The sequence below is a fragment of the Phyllopteryx taeniolatus genome, unplaced genomic scaffold (genome assembly GCF_024500385.1).
Source record: "Phyllopteryx taeniolatus isolate TA_2022b unplaced genomic scaffold, UOR_Ptae_1.2 contig_97, whole genome shotgun sequence".
Lineage (NCBI taxonomy): Eukaryota > Metazoa > Chordata > Actinopteri > Syngnathiformes > Syngnathidae > Phyllopteryx > Phyllopteryx taeniolatus.
Genome location: NW_026903965.1, coordinates 22,367 through 42,752, shown reverse-complemented (window position 1 = coordinate 42,752; position 20,386 = coordinate 22,367). Strand labels below are relative to the sequence as shown.

General features: G+C 44.0%; 1 non-coding gene across 1 annotated transcript; it reads right to left on the bottom strand.

The window, feature by feature from the left end:
* Window positions 1-261: 261 nt before the first annotated feature.
* trnae-uuc (transfer RNA glutamic acid (anticodon UUC)) lies at window positions 262-333 on the bottom strand. The gene has a single exon. It is a non-coding gene; the product is annotated as a tRNA-Glu (tRNA).
* Between the last annotated feature and the right edge of the window lie 20,053 nt (window positions 334-20,386).

Below are 20,386 nucleotides of genomic sequence, written 5' to 3'. Positions count from 1 at the left end.
GTGAAAACCACAAATCCCGACCGCTTGCCCATATGGGCCACTCCTTTGTTTTTTTTTTTTTTTTTTTCCAAAAATATTGACCGTTTCCCCAAGCGCTTTTTTTTTTTTTTTTTTTTTTTGCTGATGAATGTTAAAGCTAAATTGGTGGAATGCAGGGTAAAAAAATCACTCATAATGGGCGTCATACTGGGATAAATATCCATGCCACACTACCAGAAATCAAAGTCCAAATTGGAGAGTTCAGGAGAGGCTCAAAGAACATTCCCACACCGGGAGTCGAACCCGGGCCACCTGGGTGAAAACCAGGAATCCTGACCACTAGACCATATGGGACACATGATGCTGGGTCTTCAAGTTATTTTTTGAAATTCTATACTTTCTTTCCAATTAATGCAGCCCTATGGGGGGCACAAGTCAGTGCAAACTGTAGGCCGGTCCCAAGCCCGGATAAATGCAGAGGGTTGCATCAGGAAGGGCATCCGGCTTAAAACCTTGCCAAACAAATATGAGCGTTCATCCAAAGAATTCCATACCGGATCGGTCGTGGCCCGGGTTAACAACGTTCGCCACCGGCGCCGTCAACCTGCAGGGCGCTGTTGGAAATTCAGCTACTGTGGGTCGAAGTCAAAGAAGAAGAGGTGGAAAGCGGGTTCTTCGGCAGAGAGAGAAGAGGAAAGCACAGAGCCTAGAACTGAATGTGGGGACTTTGAATCTTGGGACTATGACAGGAAAATCTCGGGAGTTGGTTGACATGATGATTAGGAGAAAGGTTGATATATTGTGTGTCCAGGAGACCAGGTGGAAAGGCAGTAAGGCTAGAAGTTTAGGGGCAGGGTTTAAATTATTTTACCATGGTGTAGATGGGAAGAGAAATGGAGTCGGGGTTATTTTAAAAGAAGAGTTGGCTAAGAATGTCTTGGAGGTGAAAAGAGTATCAGATCGAGTGATGAGGCTGAAACTTGAAATTGAGGGTGTTATGTGTAATGTGATTAGTGGCTATGCCCCACAGGTAGGATGTGACCTAGAGGTGAAAGAGAAATTCTGGAAGGAGCTAGATGATGTAGTTCTGAGCATCCCAGACAGAGAGAGAGTCGTAATTGGTGCAGATTGTAATGGACATGGACAGTTAGAAAGATGGAGGCATGCACTGGAAAGAAGAGGAATGAAGATTAGCCGAAGTAAAACAGAATATATGTGCATGAATGAGAGGGGTGGTGGGGGAAGAATGAGGCTACGGGGAGAGGAGATGGCAAGGGTAGAGGACTTTAAATACTTGGGGTCAACCGTCCAGAGCAATGGTGAGTGTGGTCAGGAAGTGAAGAAATGGGTCTCTCTAACTTTGTCTCCAAAACATCGAACCTTGGCTGTTCCTCTGATGAGCTCATTTCTAATTTTATCCAACCTGGTCACTCCGAGAGCGAACCTCAACGTCTTCATTTCCGCCACCTCCAACTCTGCTTCCTGTTGTCTCTTCAGTGCCACTGTCTCTAATCCGTACATCATGACTGGCCTCACCACTGTTTTATAAACTTTGCCCTTCATCCTAGCAGAGACTCTTCTGTCAGATAACACACCTGACACCTTCCTCCACCCATTCCAACCTGCTTGGACCAGTTTCTTCACTTCCTGACCACACTCACCATTGCTCTGGACAGTTGACCCCAAGTATTTAAAGTCCTCCACCCTTGCTATCTCTTCTCCCTGTAGCCTCACTCTTCCCCCACCACCCCTCTCATTCATGCACATATATTGTTTTACTTTGGCTAATCTTCATTCCTCTGCTTTCCAGTGCATGCCTCCATTTCTAACTGTTCCTCCACCTGCTCCCTGATTTCACTGCAGATCACAATGTCATCTGCAAACCTCATGGTCCACGGGGATTCCAGTCTAACCTCATCTGTCAGCCTATCCATCACCACTGCAAACAGGAAGGGGCTCATGGCTGATCCCTGATGCAGTCCCACCTCCAACTTAAATTCGTCTGTCACACCTACAGCACACCTTACCGCTGTTCTGCTGCCCTCGTACATGTCCTGTATTATTCTAACATACTTCTCTGCCACTGCAGACTTCCGCATGCAGTACCACAGTTCCTCTCTGGGTACTCTGTCATAGGCTTTCTCTAGATCTACAAAGACACAAGTAGTTCCTTCTGACCCTCTCTGTAGTTTTCCATCAACATCCTCAAGGCAAATAATGCATCTGTGGTACTCTTTCAAGGCATGAAACCATACTGTTGCTCTCAAATACTCACTTCTGTCCTGAGTCTAGCCTCCACTACTCTTTCCCATAACTTCATTGTCAGGCTCTTCAACTTTATTCCCCTATAGTTCCCACAGCTCTACACATCACCCTTGTTCTTAAAAATGGGCACCAGCACACTTTTCCTCCATTCCTCAGGCATCTTCTCACGCGCTTCAATTCTGTTGAACAAGCTGGTCAAAAACTCCATAACCAATTCTTCTAGATGCTTCCATACCTCCACAGGAATGTCATCAGGACCAACTGCCTTTCCATTTTTCATCCTCATTAACGCCTTTCTAACTTCCCCCTTACTCATCATTGCCACTTCCTGGTCCACCACACTTTCCTCTTCTACTCTCCCTTTGCTCTCATTTTCCTCATTCATCAACTCCTCGAAGTATTCTTTCCATCTAGCAAGCACACTGCTGGCACCAGTCAACATATTTCCATCTATGTCCTTAATCACCCTAACCTGCTGCACATCCTTCCCATCTCTATCCCACTGTCTGGCCAGCCTGTATAGATCCTTTTCTCCTTCTTTAGTGTCCAACCTGCCATATATGTCATCATATGCCTCTTGTTTGGCCTTTACCACCTCTACCTTTGCCCTGTGTCGCATCTCAATATATTCCTTTCGCCTCTCCTCGGTCCTCTCAGTGTCCCACTTCTTCTGAGCTAACCTTTTTCCGGTACTGTGAGGTTCCACCACCAAGTCTCCTTCTCTCCTTTCCTGCCAGAAGATACACCAAGTACTCTCCTTCCTGCCTCTCTGATCACCTTGGCTGGCTTGGCACATGCACACAACTAAGCTATGGTAACTTTTACTGCAGAACATCACCTGCACACCACGTACAACAGCTGCCTGACAAGCAAGAAAAGCTGTTTCCAACCGGTGACCTTTCGCATGTTAGGCGAACGTGATAACCACTACACTATGGAAACTGCGGTGGCTGTTGTGCCCAAAAGCGGACATGGATTTATTGACAGACCAGCCCACCAAGTAACCAACTCACAAGCAGAATTGAATATTTACAAATGATAAGTCATAATACAATTTATTTAAGCATTACTGAAGTCAGAATTCTTTTGAGTGGACCAAGTGTTTTGAGCAGTTATCTAGCCAACCATCTTTTCTTCTTATTTCTACATCAATGGAATTCCTACGGCCATTTGTGATTTGAAGAAAGGAAACAAGGAAACAAACAAAGTGAACATATGCAATGCAACACTCTGAATTGGTTTTAACACCATATGCAAAGCTGTACACGAGTTAGCCAGGAGTTGATACTCGAATCTTCGGATCCATAGTCAGATGTGTTATCCATTCCGCCACTAGCCCCAGAAAGGTTTGAGGCCTCTGCAAGTCCCTGTGGAGGATTTTCACTGTCCCAGCAGCACGGCGCAAAAAGCAACTGCAGGGGTTCGCTCTTGCCATGACCCGGATTTGAACCACAAGGCAGAGTACTAACCACTATACGATCACGGCTTGGGTTGGTGGAACCTATCTCTCAAAGTATTTTCTGTCATTTTGATTAGTAATGGGGACCAATGCGCTAAAACCACGTGAATAACCCAACACAGCTACAAATGGAAAATGTGCTCTAATGTGAGGATCATTTGAGTGTTTGCACCTCATTCAGCTGTTAAATGTGTAACTTCAGTATTTGTGCAGACGACCTCAAGTTTCTTCCTCTCTCCTCCTTTGTTGGGGCTGCCACGTGGGAGATAGAACAAGTGGTCAAAAGGGCTCAGAGAACCCAACCGGATCCCAAGACTGGACTTCCAGACTGGCTTTTCGTCCCCAATTTCACACGCGCTAAAATACTTCAGTGGGCCCACAACTCCAACTACATTTGGAAGGACGTCAGGGCTCGGTCAGCCGAAAGAAACAAGCGGTTGGCGGATCTTCGTCGCTCCCCTTCGCCTGTATACAAGGTGGTTCAGATGGTTTGGCTCTCCTCCCGTGACCTTTCTCTCCAGACCGAATCACGGAAGCTCACGCCACGCTTCATTGGTCCTTATCCGATCACTAAAGTCTTAAATCCCACCTCTGTTCAGTTGAAGCTCCCTCATTCTCTCAAAATCCACCCAACATTTCATGTGTCTCTGCTCAAGCCTGTCACCACCAGCACCCTTAGCCCTCCGGCCTTACCCCCTCCATCCCACATAATCAACAAACATCCTGCTTTCACGGTGTCACGCAATCCTTTCGGGGGTTGGCCTTTGCAACCTCTACCTTTGCCCTACATTACATCTCAATGTATTCCTTTTGCCTCTCCTCGGTCCTCTAAGTGTCCCACTTCTTCTGAGCTTATCTATTTCCTTGTATGATTTCCTGTTCTGTGAGGTTCCACCACCAAGTCTCCTTCTCTTCTTTCCTGCCAGAAGATACACCAAGTACTCTCCTGCCTTCCTCTGATCACCTTGGCTGCAGTGGTCCAGTCTTCTGGAAGCTCCTCCTGTCCACTGAGAGCCTGTCTCACCTCTTCCCAAAAAGCTGCACAACACTTGTCCTGTCTCAGCTTCCACCACATGGTTCTCTGCTCTGCCTTTTACTTCCTAATTTTCCTCCCCACCACCAGAGTCATCTTACACACCACCATCCTATGCTGTCAAGCCACAATACCAAAATACTGTCAAATGTTTTAAAATGGGCAAATGATTGATCGAACTAGATTGTGATTAGATGTTTGACTTTTGGTGAAACGGTTGAAAAGTGTAAATGGGACCCTTCATTAAATACAATTCTTCAAACAGTGAGAGTCACTCAATTGTCTTGCATGTCAAATTTATTTTCCCCGTTGAAAAGAACTGAAATGCCTTTAATCTTTCAAAACCCTCTAAAACCAAAATGATGGCAACGCAAAGCAAAAAATGGCCCAAGCGACAAGGCCGAAGTGGAAAACTGTGTGGAATTGAAAAAATGTTCCCGCATAAACTAAATAAAAAACAAATGCAAACAAATGACCTCGACAAAATATGAGGAAATGCAATCTCAATATGAATATGTATCAAAACAAATTTAAAAACAGACAATTAAAATTGCCCAAAAACGTTCAAGAATCCACCCCTTCCCCACAATGTAAAATCAGAATCGGAATCATCTTTATTTTGCCAAGTATGTCAAAAACACACAAGGAATTTGTCTTCTGTAGTTGGAGCCGCTCTTGTACGACAACCGACAGTCAATTGACAGAGAATACTTTTGAGACATAAAGACATTGAAAAAAACAGTCACTGAGCAATAAAAGGTTGCTAGTAATCTGGTAATGCAGGTACAATTAAATTATTATTTTTTTTGGACCATTGTGCAAAAGGCGCCAAGACTTCAAGGAATGTATGCAGTGTAAAGTGACGAGTCGTGCGATAATCTGGGACAATTTCATTTGTGCAAATGTTGCAGATACTCCTCAGTCAGTGTGCAAGTGGTGCAGATGCTACTCTGGTAGGAGTGGCCAGTATTGGTCAACAACAGATAACCAAAAATAAACACAAAAAAACAGCCACATGAGAACACCCACCCACACATACACAAGCACACAGCAGACAGTGATCAATACCGGTTGTTTAGCAATGTGGTCAGGCAAGGAGAAATCATTATTATTATTATTAGTATCTATCCATCCATCCAATTTCTGTACTGCTTATCCTCACTAAGGTCACTATCTATGGGCGAGAGGCGGTGTTCGCCCTGAACTGGTCGCCAGCCAATCACAGATTATTATTAGAGGTGTAACAATTCATTCTTTGTATCGATATATTGATTTTCAGTAAAAAAAAAAAAAAAAAAAAAACGATGGAGGAAAAAACATGACGGCCATGCAATAAACTGTTTGCTGAAAGCCGCCGCTGTCGACAAGTTGTGGAATATAAGTAATATGAAAAGCCACAATCACCCGAAGCAAGAAGCAAGCCGAGGCCAAACATTAATTCGTGAGACATTTCAACCAGGTTTTCTTCATGATCGCACGATGGAGAGCTAAAAGGTTGGTAAAAACATTTGAACCACGGTACAAATTTCCATCACATACTGTACTTCAGCAAAACGCTAACGCAGACACTTTACTAAGAGACAGACCAAAGTAGTCAAAGAGAGCATCGACAGATGGGAACTTGGACATCACAAGCTACTCAGAGCTACGTAACCACTACGTCACACATCGTGACGAGTGAGTGCCTAGTAAAAAATATAATTAGAACATTTGAGCATTCCCTATTTTGTGTTCGACTACAATATTTTTTTATTATTTTTATATCGAAAAAGACATCACTGTCATGGTCTGTCCCTACAGTTCCTTTTTTGGAACTCGGGTGGCGCTTTTTGCCTCACCTTTCCCTCACTCTCTCTCTCCCCTGCAATCAGCACCTCATCCGCGCATCTGATCCCAATAAGGACTCATCACTGCCTGCATTTAAGCCTGCCAGATTGTTAAATATATATAGAAGTTATCATTTATTTGCTTAGCTTGCATTAGTATAATGGACAATTTTTAGATGTCTCGCCTTCAAAAAGAAGACTCAGCATCATCCGATGGAAGGGCGCCTGGACCAAGGACGTGATCGGATGTGGTCGGGTCGTGACAGGTGTTGGTCCAATATTATGTGTTGTGTCTTATTACTTAGAATACTATGTCTGGGAAAACCTCTTATTATCAAATATTTTGTGTTGTGTCTTATTGCTTAGAACATGATTTGTAAATCCCTCCTATTTCAAATAAATGCAGGAGCGAGGGGGGGGGGATTGTTTAGAGCGTGTTGAGAGGCTGTGATCTGAACAATCTCCCATACGCCCTCCTCATGAGAAAAAGAAACCAGCGTCTTCATTCCGTTTGTGTCTATTTTTTATAATGTTGGGTAAGATAAATCCAACATTAAATTGGTCCTTCGAGCCGGATGTCAACACACCCGAGGATTCCAGTTGTGGAGCCGACTTCCAGTTAAGAGACCGTGGCCACGGCAAGTAAGACCCTTTCCAGGACTGGTCTTCGTTCTCCTCAACGGGGATCTGAAGGTTGACGACAATCCACAGGATTGAAGACGAGTGGTGAGTTAAATTTAAAAAAAAAATTTGGGGAAAAAAGGATTAAAGAGTGAGTGAATTGCGCGACGAAGAAGTCTGCGGCAGAATAAACCTTGTGTAATACTAGTCACTGGCAAGTGGTCAGAAGGACGGTGGAGTCCGACAAATTCCGCGAGGACGGCGGGGTCCTGTACGTACTTAAATTCCGTGTTTCTGTGTTTCCGTGTTTTCGTGTGTTTATAAAAACGTTACTGATATCGTGTGTATGTGTAAAAGTATGAATGTATAAGACTGGATTGTAAGTGACAACTGGGTTTGGAAGCAGAGGCAAGAATTCTCCGCCCCGACTGGGGTAGAAGCTTGAAAATTACCAAAACTCAGACATTTATTGTCACCCTGTCATTTTTGAATAAAGTCAGTATTTAGGTCACACTAGGAGCAAATAAACTGACTTCCAAAATTCACAAAAATGGGAATAAATAACAGTAAACCGGATCAAAAAATAGACCTAACGTGTAAAGATTGGAAATATGTTCAACTACAAAACCCTTCCAAAATAGAACATTTAAACACGTGGATAACCAAATACGGTTTCGCTGGCCAGCTAAATATGCAAAAAATAGTTCAACTTCAAAACGAAATAAAGTGTCGACACAAAAATGATATATCACAAATACAAAAAGATGGATTTGACGACTTACTCTTCTGGTTAAACATGGCGTCTAAAAGAGAAAAAGGAAGGGAGAATAAGAAACACTTAACAAATGAACAAAAAGAGCAGGAAGGTAGACATAAAAATATGTTGTTTCAAAGACAGGAAGATGACGAGACAGGACCAATAATAAGAATTAGCGAGAAAAAGATAATTGAAGAAAGTTGTAAAAAAAATTAGGAAACAAAAGCATCAGCACCCTTGTACCCGGTTTTGCCACCTCATGAAAATCCTCCAACTCGAGAGGCACAAACACAACGAATTTTAGGATCGGGAGGGGTACAAATGAATTGGTCTAAAACTATGGGAGAAACATTTTCTCCCACTCCCAAAATAACAAATATAACCTCAGACGAGGGAGACCTGGATTTATTTCCGATAATTGAAGTGGCAAATCCAAATATACAAGAGGACCAGAAAGAAAAAAATTTGGTCTATAGGACCTGGACTAATGAGGATGTGAAAAAGGCCGTAGCCGCCATCACACCTTATCAACAACAGTTAAAAAATGCTTTACATGCTAATTCGAAAGAACACATTAACAGATGGGTAGATAAACATTGGATAAACCTAGCAACTGGCCCTCTGGAGGAATATGTTAATCATGCCCTCCACGCAGAAAGAGTGTTAGACAAAAAACAAAAAGAGAAGATAGATGTCTTCCTCGACGAAGAAGCAGAAATATACTATCAAGGCAGAGAGAGAGATAATTTTAGAGGACGCGGCAGAGACCGTGGGAGAGTAAGATATGGTAGAAATCGAAATTATTATGATAATACCATCTGTTGGTGCTGTGGAAACAAAGGCCACATTGCACGTGACTGCCCTAAAAAAGAAAAAAAGAAAAAGAAAAGAATACGGACAAACTACCGCATGACTAGGCCAGCCTGCTTCCCAACTCAACAAATCCTCTTTTGTAAACATTACAGAGAATGAGGAGGTGGATTTCAATTTACAGGACATTCTGAGTTTGGACACTGAAAAACCTGAAATAACCTTTGAAGGGAATATAGAATACTTTATATTCTAATGTGTAATTCTAACTAGTCTGGAAGAGAATGTGTATTGGAGTATAGGGGTATTGGCCCCACCGGGGGGTATTTGGAGACACCTCTCAAGGAAGAAAGGAACTGCGGGGAGCCACTATAAACATTGAATGCAGGAATGTGAGCCGACACCTGCAGGCGACACCTGGAGCAGAGGTCTGGAGCCAGATCAGATGATCCGCAGAACAACGATGACGTCGGATTACGGACCAATCAGAAGACAGCGATTCCATACTCGCCTGTTTGAAACATTGTATAAAATCTGGGGTAGAGTCAGATAGCGTTGGTTCGACTACTTTATCTGCTCAGGATAAGATAAGGATAGTTACGAACCCAGAGCTCTGCAAATGTATAGACTCCTCTGTCAGGAATAAATTGGTTGGTTTTGATACATTGTTGTGAACGAAGTTCTTTCACGAAAACGAACACGCTTGGAACCACGGAAGTTAAGGTGATTTTAAAACACAGGTTCCTTTAAATGGTGACCCCGACGTGATCCTGGAAGAGCATCAGATAAAAGACAGAGGAGCAGACAGGAATACAGTTGGACTGCAAATCTCCCTGGTGCACCGAAATAAGAAAAGGTGAGCAGAAGCCTGTTTGATGATATCACAAATTCTGCACATTGGAAATTGCGAAATTTGGGAGACTTGTGGTACAGTTGTTTTGTTGTCAATAGTTAATAGGACGTGTTGTTAAAAATGCATAATTAATAGTCAGGGTAACGGAGGACCTGACGTCAGGGTAACAAGGTACCTGACAGACCAGGATCAGAGAAAATCCTGGAAGTAGGGTAACAAGGTACCTACTTGTCCCGTCGTAGACTGACTTGAAATCGGACGCGGTTTCAAATTGTAACGTTTCGGTAGACGTTGGGGATTTTGGGACCCCCAAAAACCGATTTAGTACAAGATGAGTGTGCCACCAAGACTCGGGGTTGTGGATTGGACGGACGAGTGTCGTGATAATGAATGTGATAGGTATCGGAGTGATTACCAAAAGTCATTGGAGAATTTGCGGAATGAAATAGAAAATCAGTTGTTAGCGGGCATTGAAAGGAAGAAGCATAAAAAGAAACAAGTGGAATTTAGAAGTGTGTGGATAATGTGGAAAAAGGAGAATAAGATAGAAAGGTAGAGATGTACATTGTTTCATGTAGCGGATGAGTTTCGGAAGGAAGAAAGAGTAGTTATTCAGAAGGGAAAAGAAATGAAGGAGAAGTTGGTCACTGCTGGGTGGATGGAGAGAATGAATTTGAATAAAAAAATAAAAGAGAATGAAGAATGGAGGAGAAAAATTCATGAGATTTGTGTGGTGTCAACGGCAATGGCAGCAGTTCGGGGCGAAAAAGCGCATCAAATTGCCCCACTAAATTCGATTAGGGACCATTTGGAAAGCGGCCCCCCTGTAACTTCCCTCTATCCGGTGCTGCCGGTAGAGCGAGACAATGGGGAAGTAAAGCTCCCATTGACACCCCCAGCCTATACTACTCTTAACCAATCTGACAAACGGCAACCTACGCACCCACTACAAGCACCCGTATACCAAATAGTGGGAGAAGTGAATCTGTTGGGAACTTCAGCAATACCTGAATTGACCCAACAGCAGCGTACTACCATGGAAGAAATAGTGACTGCTAACCGACAAGGTACAGTAGAATACCAAAATTCTAACTGCCAAACTTTGAGACAACAGGAACCATCCCCGCCCTGGCAACAGCATCAGCAGCAGGCTCCACCACAACAACAGCCATTTCGCCAGTTCTACTGCGAGGAGGACTGGTCCAATTGCCAATAGGGGGGCCCGGAGCCAGGGGACGGAGGAAAGGCAGAGCCTCTTATCCCCGCTAAGGTGGACAAAACGGAAATCCACATGTTAGTGGACACAGGTGCCACATATTCGTCTTTGTGTTTACCACTTCCAACATCCAAACACTCAGGGAGGACGACCACCTTAATGGGCTTCGCAGGGGTGCCCATGAGTCTGCCGATTACGACACCATTAAAGACTGAAATTGCTGGACAGACACATGAACATCAGTTTGTCCTCATGAAAAAAGGGGCTCCAGTGAACCTGATGGGCAGAGATCTGCTTATCAAGACCAGGGCTACCATCCTTTGTAGCCCGGATGGACTGACGATACGGTTCCCCGATGGGACCATGATGAACTGTGGACAGAAGTTATCCTCCGGATGGAACATGATACAACATGAACTTCCGGAAGCAACTGCTGACATATATTGGGCCCGACTAAAACCTGAAACGAAGGAGGGAGGCGGAGTTTACTCGGCCTTCCTGCGGTGGAAGTCCTGGATCGACTCTCTCGCCCCCTATCGTCCTCAATTGATCCTCTCCATCTCACACTGTTTTATGATAAAAATGATGATTTGGTTTATAGGGAAGCTTTTGAGTCGATACAGGGAGAAAATTGGAGGCTAAACAGTACAGGAATTTACATAGGAAAACAAGGTGTGGCGGCTGCGTCCACCTTGGCGCCAGAGCAGAGTGAGTGGTTTATGATGAACTTGACATCTTTTCCACACATATCGCTTGCACTAGCATTAGGTCATGAAGCCAGAGAACTGGGACCCATGGTGAGAAAATGCCGTTTGGCAAACGATTGGCAACAAGATCAAATACCCAATGTGTTGTACTCTCCCAGTGCTGAATGTTTTTGTATTCAAGGTACCATGGTGGACGGAGGGGTGTTGGAACATGTGACATTAGCGCGATTCCATGGCAGAGAACTCTCGGACCATGAGGATGCCGCACAGCTGTTGAGCTCCCTGCCGGACTCATTGTGGTCCGAGGGTCCTGCAGATGGGGGTCTGTGTACATCCGTGACTCCGGTAACATTCGAGGTAAACCCCAATGCTTTTGTTAACGTGCCGCAATATCCATATAGAGAAGAGGCCGCGGAAGGCATAGCGGAGACCTTAGACGGACTCTGGAAAGCCGGAGTCCTTGAAGAATCAAATTCTCCCTTTAACACTCCTATTTTGCCGGTAAAAAAGGCCGACGGTATTAATTACCGGATGGCCCATGATTTAAGACGAATAAATGATATTACTAGAACTCCTTGCGTCCCGGTCCCGGACCCACACCGTTGTTTAGGTGTTTTGGGCCCAGAGATGCAATGGTTCTTGGTAATTGATTTGGCTAATGCTTTTTTCTGCATTCCCCTGGCAGAGGAATGCCGGAAATACTTTGCATTTACATATAAGAATTGTAAGTTACAATATACGCGGGTCCCCCAGGGCTGGAAACTCAGCCCTGGGATTTTTAATCAGTGTTTGCGAGAGCAATTAGCTGATATGAGTATGCCAGAAGGCTCTCTGTTGGTTCAGTATGTAGATGATTTGTTGATTGCAGGCAACTCGGCTGAAACCTGTTTAAAAGCAACACATACTGTGTTGTCCCGACTTGAGGACTTGGGGTTCAAGGTGTCACAAAAGAAACTTCAATGTTGCAGACGACAGGTGACGTTTTTGGGGCGGGTAATCTCAGGGAAGGGCTCGACCCTGAGTAATTCGCACCGCTCTTCCATTTTGACTTATCCCCGACCGAATAATGTTAAGGAAATGCTTTCTTTTTTGGGCCTTTGCGGCTATTCCCGTGGCTTTATTCCTGACTTTGCGGTTAGAACTCGAGCTTTGCGGGACCTAGTTAGGGTCAAAGGCATGCGTAACCTCCATGCTAGCTTGGACTGGACAGACAAAACTGGGAAGTTGTTTACCGACCTTAAAAGAGATTTGGCCGCAGCGACTCACTTAGCCCAGCCTGACTATGACCTGCCTTTTCATTTAGATGTTTCAGTGACAGAAGGTACAGCAAACGGGGCTTTGTTCCAGAAGACGGGCGGTAACAGACGGGTCCTGCTTTACGTCAGCGTCTCTTTGGACAAAATAGAAGTAAGACAACCTATATGTGCGGCATATGCTGCAGCTGTGGCCACATGCATTAATAAGACGGCACACATTGTTATGGGACATCAACTCTTTATTCTTACTCATCATGGGGTGACAGCATTCGTGGCCTCAGCAGCATTCACAATGTCGCCATTACGTCAGCAACGCTTGATGACGACCCTCACCCAACCCCATATTGTATTCCTCCTATCGGGGATCAATATGGCTGATATTGTTTCCAGTTCTGGAGAACCACATACCTGTCAAGATCAGGTCATGCGGGATTTGAAGGCCCGCCCCGATTTGTCCTCAGCTCCTTTTCCAGGTGGTCGGGTGTTATTCACCGACGGCTGCTGCTGGAGACGCACTTCGGGACCGTTACATGCTGGGGCAGCCGTCGTGGAGGCCCTGACCCCGGGAGACCCAAATTCTGACTTCCACATGTTATGGTCCACAAATGAATTTGTGAAACCCTCCGCTCAAGCTGCGGAACTGCTGGCCATGTGCAGGGCACTAGAGTTATCTGAAGGTCAGAGGGTTACTATTTATTCGGATTCGGCGTATGTGGTGGGATGTTTGTTTGTTGAGCTGGCTGCATGGAGGCGACAGGGTTTTGTTACGTCCACTGGTGACCCAGTGGCCCACACAGAGCTGATTCAGCGACTGAGTGAGGCTATTGATAGGCCAGTGGAGGTAGCTGTGATCAAGTGTCCAGGACATGCGAAAGCGGGCACTCTGGTAGCCCGGGGAAATGGCGCACCGGATGCGGCGGCGAAAGAAATAGCGGGCTATCGAAAGGATGCTGAAGGTAACTATGTTGTTAAACGGGATCAGCTGATTGACTTTCTCCCTGCAGTGACAGTTGATGTGGTGCGCGACCTCCAGGAGGCGGCGCCAGAGGAAGACAAGCGTAAGTGGCAAGAGACAGGTGCTGAGTATGATGACAAGGAAAAGCTGTGGTATGGCTCAAAAAGAGGACCTAGGAGACTGGTATTACCTGCAGGGAAGTTCATGCAATTAATGATTGAGGAAGCACACGCCCCGACACATGAAAGTTATGTGTCAATGCTGAACAAACTGCGCTTTTGGTGGCACCCTGATCTTCTGCGTAAAGTAAAAGAGTTTTGTGTTTCTTGTGATATATGTCAGAATTTCAGTGTTGCCCCTACAAAAAAGAGGGAATTGCAACACACTGAGATGGGCCGATGCCCAAATGATGTAGTGGTGATGGACTTTACTGATATGTTATTCAAAGTCCAAGGAAAAAGGTACCTGTTAATGATTGTCGACACTTTTTCTGGATGGCCCGAAGCCTATCCTTGTGCGAGAGAGGACGCGTCCTCCGTTATCAAAGCGCTGGTTAACCATTTTATCCCGACACATGGGTTTCCACGAATAATCAGATCTGACAATGGTACCCATTTTACGGCCACTTCGTTGGCCACGGTTGAAGGGATACTCGGGCTTAAACACAAGTTTGGCTCAGTCTACCATCCTCAGTCCCAGGCCCATGTGGAAAGGATGAACCGCACAGTCAAACAAAGGCTGGCTAAAATGTGTGCACACACAGGGCTTAATTGGCTCCAAGCCCTTCCCCTTGTTTTGTTTACCATCAGGCAAGCTATTAACCGCCGGACAGGGTTCACCCCTTTTGAACTCCTGACCGGCCGCTTGATGCCTGGTCCAGAATCGGCTTTGCTCCAGCCGGACATGGACCCGCCAAAGGGCTATAAGCCCTACTGGGAGCAACTGTCATCTCTTGTGTCCTCACTTTGTATTTCAGATCCCTCTGTTACAGACGTCCACGTCAGTGACCCCTCCCTTCCGTCTCACGTGTATTTGAAAGTACTCCAAAGGAAGTGGTCTGAGCCCCGCTGGACTGGTCCGTTTGAGGTGTCGGCTCGGACATCTCACGCTGTGCGTCTCTTTGGAAAGGGGGATAAGTGGTACCACGTGTCACAAACACGCCCGGCACGGACCTCAGTTGCAGAGTGAACAAAGACATTGTGCCTCTTGGGCCTGGTGACGGTATTCACTGTGTTTTTTATTTTTATTTTTTCTCTCTCTCTTCCTGGTCGACCTGTTGTTTTTTATTATTATCTTTTATTTTTATTTTTTGCTTTTTTGGGGTTGGTGTGGTTGTTGGGGTAGTTGTATTGTTCGTTCTATATCTTTCGTTTTTGTGTAAGTGTGTCTGTATGTTGGGTTTGGGATTAGATTAGTCCTTTAACAGAGGAGGAAATATGTACATCCTGGAGGTCTGGTCAAAGAAGGTTATAATCATGACTCTGGTGATCTCCCTGATTACAGTTACAGGAATCTATGTTGGAATGCCTTCAATACAAGGAGAAAGAGTAACAAAGAGGGCCATGAAGCCAGCAGGGGCCCTAGAATTGAACCACACATTGGGGGAAAAGACGGTATACCAATTTGAATTGTGTAAGGTGATAAATTGTGCACGCTGGGGCGACCCGACGGGATATAATATTTACTTGTGCGCTTTGAGTACAGAATATAGGGGAGCTGGCCGGTATCCGGTGAACCATAGGGTCAAAGCGAACGAGCAGGTGAATTTTTGTTACAGTTGGAGGCAAGTGATTATCCACTCGAAACCGGGATACTGGGAGCCGACGAGGATTAGAAATTGGCGGTGGAAGGACAAGATCAAATTGGAAAGAGGTAGTATGCACTCAGTAACCCCGAGGGACCGACATCCCGTATTATTGACCTTGTATGATATAACTAGCCCCCCGTGGAGAGAGTGGGGCAAACCAGTAGCGACCTTTACAGTCTTGACCTTGGGTATAGATGTCTCAGGGACTGATCCACTAGGACAGATTATTATTAATTGGATACGACCGACAAAAAGCTCATCTAGTCCGATAATGAGAAAATATGCTAAGTTACCAGCTTCAAAAAATGAGGATCCAGTGGTTTTTCAAACCTCTAAAGTGACGGGATATGACCTGAATAATGACTTGGTCAAAGGATCGGTAAATAGTCATTTAGTACAAAAGGCGAAGGGACGAGTGGCAGGAATTAATCTAGGTAATTATTGGCTTAAAGAGATTACTATGGAAGGTAGAGACGCAGTCAAAATCTACCAAAAAGACTGTCTTGTTTGTGCTACGATGAATAACCTCAATTGGATTGTAAACCCAGTGGTCCAGGAAAATTATACTGCTGCTACTAAGTTCAAATTGACCTGTGCCTTCCAGCTGATGACTAATGACAACCTGGAGGGTGAGTGCCAGCACTGGGATCAAGTTTATCCTCTGACTAAGGTGAAAGGCGCTCCCCTTTACGATGTCGATATGGTTCCATCCCTTCCCTGTATCACACAAAATAAGAGTAAGGTAACTTTGGGCCCAAATAACAAACGTTCCCGATCAATGGGCCACCTAGATCCACAGTTTTGTAATTTCACGCTGTTTATTGATTATTATGATGCGGCCCGATTAAGTAAGATGCGGTCTGATTTGTGGTGGATGTGTGGGGATGGTCTTTTGTGGGACTTCCTGCCCGGGGAATGGACAGGCACTTGTGCATTGGTCTCTATGATAGCTCCCACAGTGATTAAGCCCCTCTCTGAGCAGGAAATCACTCAAATGGCGGATTTCACATGGGAGCGTGACTGGTGGGGTAGCTTGAACCGTTTCCGCCGTATGGTCAGTGGCTTCAACGTGGGCGGAAATGCTTGGGAAGAAGGTGAAGACCCCACCTACCTGGATGCCATTGGGATCCCCAGAGGTGTCCCGGATGAGTATAAAGCTCGCTGTCAAATTTCCGCAGGTCTTGAGAGTATTTTTATATGGGTAACTCCGAATAAAAATGTTGATTTCATAAATTACCATCATTACCAAATTCAAAGATTGGTGAATTTCACCTCCCAACTAGCGGAGGGCATCCATGAGCAACTATCAGCTACATCTCTCATGGCATTCCAAAATAGGTTGGTCCTGGATAGTATGCTAGCGGAAGAAGGGGGTGCCTGCTCTCGAATTAAAGGACATTGTTGTACAATTATCCCCAATAATACGGCGCCAAACGGAAAGATCACCAGAGCCATGAAAGGTTTGCAAGCCATGTCTGTTAAACTTAAATCAATGTCTGGAGTGGAGGACAACCCATTCTATAGCCTGCTTAATAGGATGTTTGGTAAATGGAGGGGTTTCATACTGACTTTGGCGACTACCAGCATAATTGTCATGACCGTGCTTGCTATTTGTGGATGTTGTATTATCCCTTGTCTCAGGAACCTGGTTCTCAGAATTGTCCTCAAGGCCTTTGTGGGTAAGGACCCCTACGGCCAATATCAGCTGCTGTCCCTGGACGAGGACAGGGTGGCCATGGAATCGCTCGCTCCATTGAACGATACCGGTGTATCCTCTCTTTAAAGTTTTAAAATTTTAAAATTTAAAAGTTTTGTTTTGCTGTGCTTAGATTAGGTTTATTGAGTATTGTAGTGAAAACGGTAGTAGGTATACGGGTTGTTGATCTTCTGATTATCAGAAGATCAACTTGGGGGATTGAAGGGAATATAGAATACTTTATATTCTAATGTGTAATTCTAACTAGTCTGGAAGAGAATGTGTATTGGAGTATAGGGGTATTGGCCCCACCGGGGGGTATTTGGAGACACTTCTCAAGGAAGAAAGGAACTGCGGGGAGCCACTATAAACATTGAATGCAGGAATGTGAGCCGACACCTGCAGGCGACACCTGGAGCAGAGGTCTGGAGCCAGATCAGATGATCCGCAGAACAACGATGACGTCGGATTACGGACCAATCAGAAGACAGCGATTCCATACTGGCCTGTTTGAAACATTGTATAAAATCTGGGGTAGAGTCAGATAGCGTTGGTTCGACTACTTTATCTGCTCAGGATAAGATAAGGATAGTTACGAACCCAGAGCTCTGCAAATGTATAGACTCCTCTGTCAGGAATAAATTGGTTGGTTTTGATACATTGTTGTGAACGAAGTTCTTTCACGAAAACGAACACGCTTGGAACCACGGAAGTTAAGGTGATTTTAAAACACAGGTTCCTTTACCTTGTAGAATGCCCATTTTCGAAGTCCCGGAGTGCCCTGTGAATTTGTTGGGAAGAGATGGCTTATTCCAACTAGGACTTGTACTCAAACATGAATTAAACATAAATTAAAAAGAGAGGACCTCGATGTAACACTGGAAAACAGAGAAAGTACATTCTATTACACAATCGATATCCCAGACAAACCACAGTTAAACATGGAAAAGGCCCTGTTGTCTGCAGCCTTGCAGCTTATCACAAAAATAGAAGATAAAAAAGAATGTGATGAGCTGCAGTAATACAGAGAGCAGCATGCGTATCAAACCCACGCACATTGTTAAATTCATTAAGACCAGACGCTACTGTGTTTACAGTAGTGGACATAAGTAATGCATTCTTTACAGTACCAATAGAAAATAACAGTCAATTTTGGTTTGCATTCACATTTGAGAAAAAAAAAATATATATACATTTACTAGATTACCGCAAAGTTACTGTGAAAGTCTAACTAATTATTCACAAGTTATGACAACACGCATGTCTTCTGGCATCTACAGATGGAGAGACATGCAAGGATTCATTGACTTTACTGCATCATCTAACAGAAGAGGGACATAAAGTTAACAAAAAATAAATTGCAATGATGTAAAAGACAAGTTAAATATCTAGGCCATAATTTAAGTATAGGAGGAAAGACTATATTAGAAGACAGGAGAGCTATAGTCTTAAAAAATCCTAAACCACAGACGAAGAAACATATAATAATCATTTTTAAGTCTGACAAATTATTATAGAGCATGGATTCCAAACTATGCAGAAATTGTTGCACCATTGTCAAAATTAATGTATGAAAACAACCTTAAAATGACAGCTGTTTAATGGAGTACAGAGGCAGAAAAGGCCTTCTGTGACATTAAACAACATTTGGTGTCCAGTGATGCGCTAGGCCTTCCAAATTTAATGATAAAACATTCATTCAAATGGTAGATTGTAAAAGCTATTGCATGACCTCCGTACTTACACAACAATACGGTGATAAGCTAAAACCAATAACTTATTTTTCAACTAGAGAGCAGTTCACCCTTAAGGTCCCACATACAGTGTCTGCTCTCCTATTGCAAACCAATATGGCGTTTTGATCACCTGCAAGACATTTATCTTGCATTGCCATCTTGCTGTCACAACCACATTTGACTGTTGAGCGATGCACAACCTTAAATCCAGCCACACTAATACCCTTACCTGATGAAGGCACGCAGCATGATTGACAGGAATTGGCTGAACAAGCTGCTGAATTAGTAGCATTAAACGAGGCATGCAAACTAATGATAAATAAAGATGGTACAATCTATACTGATAGTCAATATGAGTATTCCACAACAAGACCGTAATTATTGTGAAAAACAAAGTGCAAAACTACAAAATGAAATTTACATTAGCACAGGAAAAAAAAAGAGAGAAAAAAAAAAAAACCTATTCAAAATGGGCTGCTATATTGAGACATGCTGTGTCACATGTCTCAACCGGAGGGATGGTGGCACAGATAGATTGACACTTTACAGCCCTAAAAAATAGCAGAAAGAAACGTGGGTTCATTTAACACACTGTAAAAGAGTCATTTCAGCTGAGTACTCAAACAGGGAAGGTGAGCAAAAGTCTGATAACGGAGCGGGAGCAGATGTGTAGATTCTGAAAACGCTTGCTGGTCAGTGAAGAAAAAAGACACCAACCCGTTTAGTGAGAACTCAGCAGAATGGCACACCCACGTTGGTTACGACATTTGATAAGTGGTTAGGTAGCAACTTCGGCTACTATGGTGTTGGTTTTGTTTTTGTGGTACATGGGACGTCCCACCCTAAATGATACAACCCATTTTTTTGATAGAAAATCACCTACCAACTGGACCAATATGACAAACCCAATAATAAAAAATGTTGAATCATTAACTCGTGTCAAAAGGAGTACAGTTGATGATCAGAACTGTGGGCATGGCCTCCAAACGCGGCAAAAGGGTTTAATATTTTGTACCCCCCAAAATCAAGCTCCTTTAATCATAATTCCATATGCGGCTCTTACAAATGACGCTCAAGAGAATGGGCAAAATTGGGGATTTAGATATGACTGGTATGCAACTATAGGCTTTAAATGGGAAGACCTTATTGGTGAAACAGGTTATGATTGGTCCAGTTGGTCAAAAAGAACAGCAAAAGAACATAGAAAGAAATTTAACCTAAGCAAAACGGTCCATAGTTTAATATTGAAATACGAATCAAATCACCCAATGTGTTTGACGGTGAGCTTGTGGGCATATACTGGCGGAAAAGATCCCCACTTCCAAGTAGCATTGTGTTATGGGAACCATGTTGAACCAGAAATGCCATTAGAAACTTCAAATAAAGGTGGATACATTTTAACGGTTAACA